General features: G+C 36.2%; 1 protein-coding gene across 1 annotated transcript in view; it reads left to right on the forward strand.

The window, feature by feature from the left end:
* Window positions 1–10,483: 10,483 nt before the first annotated feature.
* SCG2 (secretogranin II) overlaps window positions 10,484–13,243 on the forward strand; it is a 5,636-nt gene continuing 2,876 nt past the window's right edge. Inside the window, exon 1 of the mRNA XM_006906668.1 lies at window positions 10,484–10,696. The gene's annotated coding sequence lies outside the window, so the exon portion shown is untranslated. The remainder of the gene's footprint in view (window positions 10,697–13,243) is intronic.

Genomic DNA, 13,243 nt, shown 5'->3' on the forward strand with positions numbered 1-13,243 from the left:
CTCTTAGTTTCTTACTCAGACTCTCCCTTCTGTCCAATTCCTTGGTGTTCATCATTAATTCAGGATAATTTTTTTTGGCTCTAATCTAGCCTTGTTTTGAACTGCTACCTTCCAATTTTCCCATATTTCAGGATTCTGGAATCTGGGGCAAGCAGGACCAGACCCTGTGTTCAGCCCAGGATACCAGGAAGCCCAGTTCTCAATCCCAATCCTTTGACTGCCTAGGAAACAGGGCCAGTCTATTTCTTTTCTTTTCCCTCATTAAGAAGGGGCTAGATATGATATTAAAAAAATTAGGAAATAATAATATGCCAGGCACTTTACATGTATTATAGCGATTCATGTAATCCTGACATTGCTATAAGGCTAAGAGATATTATAAGGCACAGCCAGAAATTAAACCCCAGTGGTCCGACCACGGGTCACTTGTATCTATTCATGGCACTCTCTGAGCTTCTATTTTCTCATCGCATAATGGTGATATTAGTTTGAGTCGTGATTTTTGATCGAAAAATGGCGATTTCATATAGTTCAACATATACTATTTCCTACCGAATAGATCAATTGTAAAGATATAGTAATCATCAATAAGGCATTTAATAAACTAAATAAATATTAGCTATGATAATTATACTATGTCTTTTATTTTCCTATGTTACCTTTTCCTATCCAATAATTCCTAAAAAGTCTTAGTGTGGCCTTTGATAAAAATTATGAGATCCTAATTCCAAGGTCCAAAGACCAGAATATTCTGATGTTACAGAATATCCTGGCCTTTGACAAGTCCCTTTTTTGTTCTCGTCATAGATTCATTCTCTTTCTGGCCTTAGTATCTTTGAGTTTGGGAGACACAGCTACATCCTGGGACATGCAGAGTCTTCTGGAGGAGACAGGTGTGGGAGGGAGGCCCTGTGCCCAGTGGTGAATCTCCAGAACAGCCGCATATCCTGTGGGTCGCAACTGAAGAAAGTCCTGTGGAAAGATCCAGTCTGCCTGAGAGGTTGGGATGAAGCAACTGCTTCTATTCTTCTGCTGGCAGCTTCCATGCACCTTAGCCAAGTTCAAAGTTTTCCCGATCTCCAAAATCTTCTCCAGACCTCCTATGCAGGATTAATCACGGTCTCTCTCCACCCGCTGCTCCCTGCATGCACATTTATCCCAGCCTATTGCATTTACATGTGTATAGATATTTTCCCCCACTAGACTCCATGTGGCAAGCCCCTCAATCTTACCTGCATTATACCATTGATGCCTAATGCAATGCTTGGCACAAGGAAAATATCCAGTAAATGTTTGCTAATCATAATAATACTATGTTTATTGAATGCTTTATTGTTCTGGTTGAATTCACACAAAACCCTTTGCTGTACCTACTATTATGATTTCTATTTTATGGAGAAGGAAGCAAGGGCACAAAAGGAATCACCTGATCAGGCCTCCACAGCTAGTATGTGGCAGAGGCAGGGTTCAAACTCAGGGAATCTGGGACCAGAACTTGTCCATTAACTGCCTCTTGCTCTTTTTAATACATGGATGATTCTTGACTTTTGGCTAAAAGGAAGAATAATGAAGTATGGCTCACTAGGAAGAAATTCACCTTTATAGGCAGAAATCAGGATTTTATATCCTTGGCTTTTGATCGCTATTGTTAGAAGATCCCCAATCCTACTTCAGCTAATGGATACTCAGTGACACAGACATAGGCAATTTAGAGATTTCAGAGTTGAGGTCAGGAAATAAATGCCCAAAGGAGGCTCGGAAGAGTCTTGTTGGCACAGAGCGCTCTAACTGGCTCAGTGGCCAAGGGGGCTGAGAGCCTTAGGGATGGCAGTCACTCTGGGGTCTGCAGGGGAGGCCTCTCTCCTAGATTCTCTGAAACACTGCTGCTGCTTTGTCTGCGTCACTAGCTTCAGGTAATTTTCCCATCAGGAAAAGACGCCAAAGCATCCTGACATTTCAGCGTTATTCCTGAGACTCATTAGGACAGAGCCAGGGGATGAATGTAATGAATGGCTGCGTCTCTATGAATGCATAATGTGCAAATTGCTTCCACCGTGCCCCTTCCTGCAGGCTGTGTGGAGAAACTGATGATTAAACCGTGGACTTGGCCTTCGGCTGAGGAGGCGGCTGCGGGCCTGAAATGTGGTGTTCTGTTTTCATTCATATGTGCTGCAGATTCGCGCTCACCTCTCAGCCTCAGCGGACCATGACTCAATCACGTCTTATTCCTTACAGCCCTGTGTGTTTTGACTTTAAACGCACCGTCTGACGCCACACCAGGCTGAAGTCAAGGCAATTCGTGCTAGAAACAGCCTTCCAGAAGAAACTCCACCTCCACTGGCCGGAGGGCGGAACTTGCTTCCAGCAATTACGCACTTAGGTTTTTTCCCTTCTTCATTCTGACCGAGGGGATTTTGCAAATGACTTGCCTTGCGTTGGCGTCCAGAAATCAAACCTAATCACCTGGTATAAAGGAAATGTTTTTTTAGGTTGTTACAACTTTAAAATGCAATTATTGCAAACCCATTTTAGTGACTTCCCAGGGGTTGGGAGGTGAATAATAAGCAGGCAGTACTTCTACAGAAGGCTTCAAACTTTCCAAAGCATTTCCCTGACTGTAGTAAGATTGAATTCTTGCCGCAACTCTCAGAGGCACTCAGTCTAAGTAATGTTACCCACCTTTGGCAAATGAAGAAACTGAGGCCCAAGGAGGTTGAATAATTTGCCTGAGGCCACCCAGCCAGACAAAAGCCAGTGGTATTCTGCCTTCTGATGTACATCGCTGCTGTCTGTTGAAATTGTTCTGAGGCACATTTTACTGCAGAACTAAAATATTTTTAAAATAAAAAAAAAATTGTCATTAAATACAGCATATTGGCAGATGGGAAGACAAGGAGGGAGTTATGACTATACAACCAATAGTTTTAGATCCAAAAATGAAGATTAAGTCTTACTCAAGGTTGAACTACAGTGTAACACAAAATTTCGAAAAATGTCATCATTCGAAGAATTATTTTCATTGCTAAAAATTATCAGTACTATTATTCGGTACTATTAATCCAGTTGCTATCAGTTGAGCAGGGTAGACTCATATTGGAAAAATATTCAAAGATAATTTGCTATTCTGTTTTTAAGGATCAAGACTCACAGTTTGTACTTAGTAGGAAATTAATATAAATAAGCTTTTTTGAGCAACTGGAGAGGCTGGGGAGAGATTCTTAGACCGAATATATGAAGATGTGAAGAGGCTGTGAAAATGGATAAATAAGAAAGGAGAAACTGGGAAGAATTACAATAGTTGAGGAAGGACACGGGTGAAGGAATGGAGAGGGGAAAGGTACAGGAATGAACTGAGCGATAATGATTTCATCGTTGAAACTGAGGGTCAGAGATGATAAGTGATTACATAAGGACCTTGAGGAGGAGTAAGAGATTGAGAGGAAATGTGGTCAGCTTGGGTCTTGATATGTTTATTCGTATATATTATTATTTTTAAGGTTGGTTTAGTGGCTTTAAGGTGTAGGGTAAAAGAAACAAAACATATCCCTGACCTCATGTTCTCCAAGAGATGACAGCCAACTGGGAAGAGAGTAATCCAAGAATATCACAATTAAATGCTACATCACAATAGCATTAAGATCAACCAGGAGACATAGGTGGTCCATGATAGACTATTCTGGAGAGAATCTGCTATGTCAGGGATGTCAGAGAAGGTTCTCCTGAGGAAATGATGAGTGAGCTTCCTTTGAAGTAAGAGGTTGACTGGGAAAAGCCAGCCATGTGGGGGTGGGGAGACTTTCTAGACAAAGAGACTGGGATGATGTCCACTCTGTTTGAGAGTCTTAAATTGAATTAAGCCACAAAATGTGCTTTGGAGATGGGGCCCAGAAGCATGACTCACAAAGAAAATTTAATAGAACTATTTCACTTACAAAAAGCAGACTGAGTTGCGGCATGAGGACTGAGACTAGCTCCACATAGCCCTGGAGTTTAGAACTGTGATCCATGTTGAAGGCCACAAGAAGTCATATTTCAGTCCAATATAAGGAAAAAAAAATATTTGAGAATAAACTTGTCCAAAGAGAGAACAGGTGGCACATGAAGGCACTGAGTAGCTTTTCATTGGAGGCATTTAAGTATATGGCAGGAGGCTGTCAGGAACGTGGTAGAGTAGATAAAAGCAAAAGACTAGGTTAGATATGTGACATTTTTTATACCTTCCAATCATAACAATCTATGAGCTAGTTTGTACTCAGAGAATTCCATCTGTATCTATGCAAAAATCAACAAAATAAAAGTCTTTATAATTTGAGGAAGAGATATTCTTTACAAATATCAATAGCTTTTCCTAGTTAATAAGAATAAATACTAGGATAGTGAGCGAGTCTCTAAGAAAGGTATAGGAAAAGGTCAAATGTATTTATTCACATTTAAATTTGGTTTTACATTTAATACTGTTTTGATATGTGAAAAATTCAAAGATGTAAGAAAAGGAAAAAAGAACTAGTGTTTCATTAGGCTATCTAAGAAAGGCATGGAAATACTGTATCTTTTGATGGAGATAAGGAAGCAATTTACTATAATATTGATGTGATTTGTTTTAAATAGTCAAATTTTTAGTGTTCTTTATACCAGTGAAATGACCCCCGGTGTCACTGCTCCCAGTTCTAAGCCTTATGGCAGCAATGCTGGGACTATTTCATTTCTCCATATGTTTGAAGCTGCTGAAGCAACTTCTCCAGGTGCCTGTACTCAGAAAGGACCTGCGGTACAGGTATGTTTCATTCTGCTAATGTTTACTTTGTGGGAGCTTAAATATCTAAGCACTTCAAAGTTATTAAAGACCCTCCACAAGTTGTTAAGGAACCTACAAAGCAATCCTATAAATTAGTCAGTCATGTCACTCTTTATTCCTTTTGACTTCATTTTTCACTGGACTTTCCCCATTGTCAAGGTTCTTAACTCTATTCTGGGGTCTTTGTCCTGGCCTTTGAAGAGTCTCAGGGTCCACCCAATAGCCCTTCTCTAAGACTCCTCTTCTTATGCTATAACTCTGTGGTCTTCAAACCTCAGCATTCATTAGATTCACCTGGAGGGTTTCTAGCCAACCCCCAGTCCCCCATTGCTAGGACCCATTTCCAGAGTTTCTGATTCAAGAGATCAAGGTGGGGTCTGAGGATGTATGTTGCCATCAAGTTCCTAGGTAATGCTAACGCTGGTAATCTGGGAATACCCTTTGAGAATCGCTGCTCTAACATGTCCTCTAAATTACCCACGCTGTAGAATATCTTTCTTTTTTCAGTCAAAGTAATTAGATGATTTGACTCATTCCTGATCTCTGTACCAAAAATTCCAAGAAAAAAAAAATTGCCTGCGATGTGTAATACAGACCCAGTGGCTGGATTTGGGGGGAAGGTTTTAGGTTAGGAACCTTTTCTCAGCTCCCCTACCTCATATTATACATGCAAGTGCCCTACCTCCAGAAGTGTGATATTCATTTTGCCAAAATAGCACTCTAAAATCCCTACAAAGTGAACTGTGAAAGTCATCTGGTGAGTCAGTGGGAGCCCTGGACACAAAATGCTAAACTTAACCACGAAGATGCTTAATTCTCACCTTGAAGACTTTCCTACATCTCCCTGGGCTTCTGATGAAAAGGAGGAGGAGTGTGTAGTTGGGTCATTTCCAAACAGAAAATATCCTTATTAAAATATTTGCATGTAAATACTGAAAACATTGATTCATAAAACAATTATGCCTGAAGAATCTAAAAGATTGAGACATTTAGTGCTGTTTTAAACAAAGTAATTAACTCCTAGTGTGTAAACTTCCTTCTCTCTGAAACCATTGAGGGAGCAGATGCTCAAATATGCATGGTATTAGATTAAGAGAATGCTGCTTTCTTTTCCTCCAGGCACCAGATGGTTCCAGAATCCAAAGGCAATGAAGAAGATAGCCTAAATTCATTTGGCTTAAGTGGTCTTCACTGAAGGTTTATGAGAAAGATCATATTTTAGTACCTAGCCAACAAAGGCAAAAATAATACCACAGCTGACTCCTATTTCTCACAGAAAAGAGGCACACTGTCCAAGAATTAGAAAGAATCTTAAATGTTATCTAGTCCATTTAGGACCATTGGTAATAAGGTACCTTGATAAAAGTAAAAATAAAATAATAATTACAAAGAACAAACAAATACTAGAATTATAAACAGCTCATTTTACTTTGTGTGTAATTTCATATTCTAACTCAAATATCAGGAAAATGTTTTACAAAATGAGAAAGGGTAGAAAAATATATAGTGCTCCTATAGTGAAAGAAAATTTTCTTACAAAAATTTAATATAATATCCTAGCAGTGTCTGAAGCTCAAATGAATAAAGGCAGTTCATTTGCATAAGGACACTTTGAAAGTATTAAAAAATCCAAGATGGAGTATGTGAAGCTTTTACAGTAGAAATGAGAAAACATTAATCCAACATGACATATTTTGGGCCAGCCATTATGTCCAAGGTGCTGGGCTAGGCATGAGGGTACAGTGGTAGAAAATAAAGTTCCTGCCTCCTAGTGGATTTCATCTGGGAAACTAGGCAGTTAAAGTATTAAGTGGACCCAGTTTCTGATTTATATGTCCTCTGAACAGCAATTTGGCAGGCTCTGCCTTTTCAAGGGAAGTGGAAAAACATTTCATTCTTCTTTGATAGAGAGATTTTTTTTCTTTAAAGTCCTCTTATGACAGGAACATTTATTAATAAAGAAAGTGTACTATAACTAAAAGAAAAGAGATTAAGTAAATTTTGGAAGCAATTCATCAGGGAGGTGAAGAGTAAACAAGGAGTATAAAGAAAGAAAAGTAAAAAGAAGAAAAGGAAGGCAGACAGGTGAGAAATGAGCAATTAAAAAAAAAAAGAAGATGAAAAGAAAAGTAGCCCAGGCCTTCAGGGGCTTGAGAAAGGCAGTGCAGAAACCCCTCCCCTTCCCCCACTCCCCGCCCCCGCAACTGAATGCTAGAGAACCTCAGATCCTACATACTCCAGACTGGACTCTTCCCTGAGAGTCTTGTCTTCCAAGGAAGAGATAATGAGAGATGGAGTTAGAGACAGGGAAGAAGGAGATGGAGAAAACAAGGGAAAGAAGATATATTTGCTTTCTGGATCTTAATTGCTTTCATATAAATTGAAACCAAATGAGAAGTGAAATGGAGTGAAAGAGATTCTTTTCAAACTGAAAGATTACTAAGGTAGAGGATTGCTCATACAAATGACAGAAAAATCAAAATCTGGTCTAAATAAAATATGAAACTGAATAACAAAGAATAAAATAACCAAGATTTAAAAATATGATTATAAAAATACATTAGCCCATTGTAATTGCTAAGATTGAAATTGTAACTGATTGGCTTGGTCTTAACAGCACCATGGTGAGGATGTAAGTTAATTTAGTAAAAACTATTATCATACACAGTACATGGTTATTTTGAAAATGTCCGAGATATAGAGCTTTGTTTCTTGGAGGCAATGATAGTTTATAATTTAGAACTAACAGAAAATTAAAATTCTGTAAAGAACATTTACAAAATTTATCTCAGGATTAACAATAAAAAGATTCATAGGTTATCTTTAATGAATTATACAACATACTCTAAAAGATTTCACATCAACAAAAAGGTTTTTTTTTTTACATATAGATTGCATTTTAACTTCTCCAAGTAGATTTCTAGTAGAGAAAATAGTTTCCTCTAGAACAAATAACTATTGGCAACAAATTAATGACTTCTAGAGATATACTAAATATAACTCACTGAAAAATCTATAAAATACAGGCCGCTGGTGAATAGAATTTTCCAAAGTCAATAACTACCCTCTTATTTGAAAAACATTCTAATATGTCTCGTAGCATCAAGGAAGTGATCTAATGTTGGCACTTGTTTTCCATTTTTGCTGCCCTAGATGGGAGTCTGGGGTCTATGCTATCAGGGCAGTAACCACAAAAAGCAAATGGGATGACTCCTGAGGATTTTTGTCAAAGTGTCTACATTCTAGACGTAGATCTTTAATAAATGGATCATTTCCATATTCCTATCACCTAGCAGAGTGCCTTAATCATAGTCTTTATTATGGAAATATCTGTAGAAAGAACTAAGTTCAAATCTTATCTCTACCAATTATGAGCGAGGGAACAGTAACCAACTAACTTATTTATGAATTTCAGTTTCTTCATCTGCAAAACAGAGATAAGAGTATCTATCCATTATAGTTATTGTGAAGAATAAATTAAGTTGCTGAAGTTCTAGGTACAGTGCTTGGAACAAAATGGAGCTCAGTGAATGATAGGTATTTATCACAGTGTCTTGGTATGTAAGTGGGAATTCAGTACCACATATGGCTTGTTGCTCTACCCACCCCTTTAGCTGCCTTCTTACATTTCGCTTCCACTTGGAGTTTTTGAATAAGGTTTTATTTAGATTTTGGATGATTAAATTCATTCTCAAAAAAGAGGTTGATTTTGGAGCCTTACAGGAATATAGCTTCTGGTCTTTGCCAAAAGGTTCAGTTCCATATATGTGAACTAACCAGATCAAGAGTGACTTTTCTGAGGGCTGTTGAGAATGACCTCAACCCTTTAAGAGTCATCTTGTGGAATTTTCTGAGGTTGAGTTGATACTGGTTAGTTCAACTGTCCACAGAGAAGTACTGGAAATCAAATTAGGTCAGCCTCAGAGTGGCCTTTGTCAAAACTTAGGAAAATGTTATCACGTGTGTAAAACTAACAAAGATATCAGCAAATGAACCGGTGTCATGGAGATGGTGCTTGAGAAATGGGCTTTACTCAGGTCTCTGCAGACTAGCACTTGACTAGGCTCTAAAATCCATTTCTCATGAGTATGTTGGGTGAACTGGCTGTAGGACTCCAATCTGACCCCATATAAGTTCCATGTTAATCCATAGGTGGTCTCCTGGTCATTTAGGAAAATCAAATATCTTCTCCAGGAGAGCAAAGAAGAAGAATCAAGAGCCACTTTTCCCAAGATTGTTTTTCCCCCCAAGGTTTCAAATTATTCTTATTTTCTTGAGGAGTTCAAGAGTACTGTGGTTTATCTAGCATACTTAGATATCATTTTAATAAAACCTGATAATGAAAAAATCTCAGCTCAAGCTTCTTTTACTAGGAGGCTTTTTTTTTTTCCTCTGTGAATTTTCCCCCTGAATTTCTAGATTGACCAAGCAGCTCTCCACAAATCTCCCCAAACACTGCTGGCTAACCTTTTTCTTAGTGCTTTCCAACTTATATCAAAATAATCTATCTGAGATCTCCACTAAACTAAAGGATCCTTAAAAGGCATACACACACACACACACACACACACACACACACACACACACACCATACACACATATATGTACATATATATGATATATGATATATATCATTACATATCTTTCTATATGTCGTCAATCTTTGTATCTAACACTTAATAGGCATTGCAGCTTATTGAATGAATAAATCAGTGGCTGATTATTCATTAACAGAGACACAAAGAGATCTCTTAAATTACGAGATTCCTTTGCATGCTTAAAGTGTATTTCAAATTATATAGTTTTTAGAAAACTCACATTTTTAATAAAATAAAGTTAAAATTTATACTTATATAAATTATTAAAATATATAATCAAGTTACCTGGCAGAGCATAGCAATGATCATGAGGTTGTGAGTTAACTCCTATGTTATTCCCTAGATTGGTCACATTTATGGAAGGTATTCAATTTATTAGATTCAACAGGAGAAAAAATATTTATAGTCCAACTTCCTCTCAATTGCTAAAGAATTCCAATTATATATGTGTCACATTCTGTTTGTAACAGTGAAATAATTTTTTTTTCCTTAGTGGAAGTAATTTCATTAATACTCAACTTCTGAGCTTCTCTTTTTGAGAAAAGATACCAACAGATTCATATAGAATTATTAACTGTTAGACCTGAAATCTTAGAAATATCCATTTCAAAATTATATTGAAGTTCTAAAGCAAAATTTCAAGTCTTTGGAGTTTACTCTCATATAAAAAAGAGAAATCTTTCTTTTTTATTCAAATAAATATGAGTTTTAAAACAATGCTGCTTGTGGTGTTATGAAATATGACTTTCTGTATTTGTAATGTGTCTTCCGTTCCTCTTGGAGTATATCAGGGAATAGTAATATAATTTTTGTGGCATGAAGGAAAAAATCCTTGTCTGTAAAACTTTCTGTAATGACGACAATAAAAACAGCAACAAAAAAAACCTATCACAAGATATTAGAACATAGATGAGATTATACTGCAATTAGCCATGTCTGTCTGGCAGATTTCTTTCTCTATGAGGGAAATTGTGCAGAGCGTTTTATTTCAAGCCTCAAAGACTTTGTATAAAGGAAAAAGAAAACTGCAATTTTTGCCACAAAAAGACAGGTGGCGTAAGCAGGCAGCATTTTTTTTTTTTTTAAATATATAAAGTGATTATTTTCTCTCGGGTTCTTTGAAAAAGCTCGCTTGCGTTCTGGTTTGTGGCTGAACACGGTGACGTCAGTGTGGCAGTGCAGAGTCAGGCGCCGCGGCTCCCTATAAGCCGAGGAGCTGTCCGGGGTCCTGAAACGGCCGAACAGCTCATCCGGCGGACCGGGAGGAGCATGCTGTGGACCTTCTCTGCCATATAAAAAAGAGGTAAGACTGCTTTTCCCTTTGATTTACTGGAAAGTTCTAAATTGCTTGTTCTTGTCTTAATTCCTAGCAGAGAAGAAAAATATCGTTTGACAAGCTTATATTTATAGAATAACTGAATAGCAACCTGCTGCTCATCAGCCAATGTACATAGGTGATTGAATCTGTGATTTATACAACTTGTTGGATGTTTATTTACCATGTTATTTAGGTAGTCATATGTAAGAAGCGTGAAAAAGTTAAAAAATTTAGTATCAATACACATATTAATGTAAAGTTAACCAAACCCGAGATATATTTATTCTTTCCTTAATGTATTGATTTTTCCCCAAGAACCAGATACAAAGCCAGGGATATAATTTACATGCTTAATATTTTTCACAGTAGGTTTTCAGTGATTCAAAGGCTGTTAAACATATTAGTCATAGAGGCAGCCAATTTTGGAACTATTTTTTTTTCTCTGACATTTACCTTGCAAGAGCTCAAAATTAACTACCTATATAAAATAATTTTCTGAATTGGTATAGTCTGAAAGGGTTTACATTATTATTTCCTAATTTTAGTCCCAGGAAAGTATGGTTAGAATGATCTTGAATACAAGCTTCTTTCTTTAGGATGAAATATTATCTTGGGTTGTAGGTTGAATAGGACCATGAATTACAGAGAGATGATAATTTTGAACACATGATGAAACATACATAACTGTATAAACTATTATTATTATGCTTTAATTGAAAAAGGTTGTATAATATTTTGCTAAAAATTTTGAATGGGGCAAATGTTTCCTTTTTCTGTATCCTAACTAGTTGAATTGCTCAAATTAGGTATACTCACCTTTATTTGTCAATGCTCAAAGTCTAATTTTGATAGAAAAGAAATCTTAAGTTATGAAGCTTTAGTCCAAACCCTATATAGGATATCGGAGCTGTTGAAACCATCTTCACTATTTAGAAGAGCAGTTACCTGAGAAAAAAAATCTCTGAGTCTTACTCAAAGGCAATAACTATGTCATTCAAACTGAACCTTACAAATGACTGAAAGGTAGCACTTGTTAGGCTGAGTTTTAAATAACTGCATTGAGTATTCTGCCCCAACTCCACAGCAAAGCCCACCTACAAGATAATAATTTTAAATATAAGTACATAAGTCATATGTTAGGAATGTTTCAGGATAATGGTTTAAAAGAAAATAAGTTTACTAAGGTTCTTAAAATCACTATTTCAAGTGCCAATGTTGAAAATATATTACCAAACCTAAATTAATTCTGAAGTAATATAAAAAATGTATGATGTAGTTTTATTTAGACTTCAATATTTATGAATAAAATTTCTTTTAGTAAACATTGATTCATAGTAAATATTGTAGACGTTTTCTCTGACATGTCTTTAGAGATTTTTCTTTTAGTAAATTAAGTAGCCTGGTTAATCATCTAAATAAAAATATGCATCTGTTCTAAAGAAATTTCTATAACTACAATCATTTATGGGCACTAAAAACTGAAACATTACTTAAATACCAATATGACCGAGTAAACAATGATGATTTCTGCAACTGATATTTAAGCTAACAGAAACTTGTACCCACAGAGCTTATATATCACAAAACCATGATTCAGGTAAGATATCATTGACAGACTTATAAACTTCCTTTACATTTATTTTATTTGTAACAAAATTTCAAGTATTAAAATCATTGTTCAATGTTAGTAATGCCAAATGTAAAACATATAAGAACTAATAATCTCTGTGTTAATTCATATGTGAATAAGGCAGTGGGAAAAAAATGAATGAAGATTTTTAAGTAGAAGGAATTCAACACATCGTCTGTGTATATCTAAATTAGGAGTTTCATAGTGGTTATTTTAAGATTCTTTAACAGTATGAGTCACTTAAGATTTCACAGGTCCATACCAAAATAAACATAGACATAAGTCAAGCTGAATCTGAACACACATAAGTTCAGAAATAGACTGGTTAAGTAAACTTATGTTCTCTCTGTAGCATCTGTTATTATTTACTATACACTCTTGAGGGCTGATGGAAAATTTAACCACGATTGCTATTTGCAAGACACTGACAATAAGATTATTAGAAGAAATGTGGAGCACAGATATTTTAAAACAGGTTAATTTATTATTTTAATATGTTTAGACAGAAAGAAACTTCATTAGGTTAGCCTACTAGCTGGGACCTAAGAATATTCATGTTGTGGAGGTTGTTAATGTATACAGTTTCCAAAATTGATAGTTGAATCTCATATCAGGGTGAGAATAAGTTATTTCTGAAAAATGTATGTGAGTTCTACTCATCCACAAGGTAATATGATAGGCATTAGCACTTTATCATACATAATAATGTCACTGCTGTTGCATTTCTATAATAAAATTAGATTGACAGTTTAGGAAATAAACCACATTTTTTTATGCAACCTTATGGAAATAATTTAGTCTCTCTCTCTCTCTCTCTCTCTCTCTCTCAGGAAATAAACCACATTTTTTTTATGCAACCTTATGGAAATAATTTAGTGTCTCTCTCTCTCTCTCTCTCTCTC

This window comes from Pteropus alecto, unplaced genomic scaffold (assembly GCF_000325575.1).
Source record: "Pteropus alecto unplaced genomic scaffold, ASM32557v1 scaffold110, whole genome shotgun sequence".
Taxonomy (NCBI): Eukaryota; Metazoa; Chordata; class Mammalia; order Chiroptera; family Pteropodidae; genus Pteropus; species Pteropus alecto.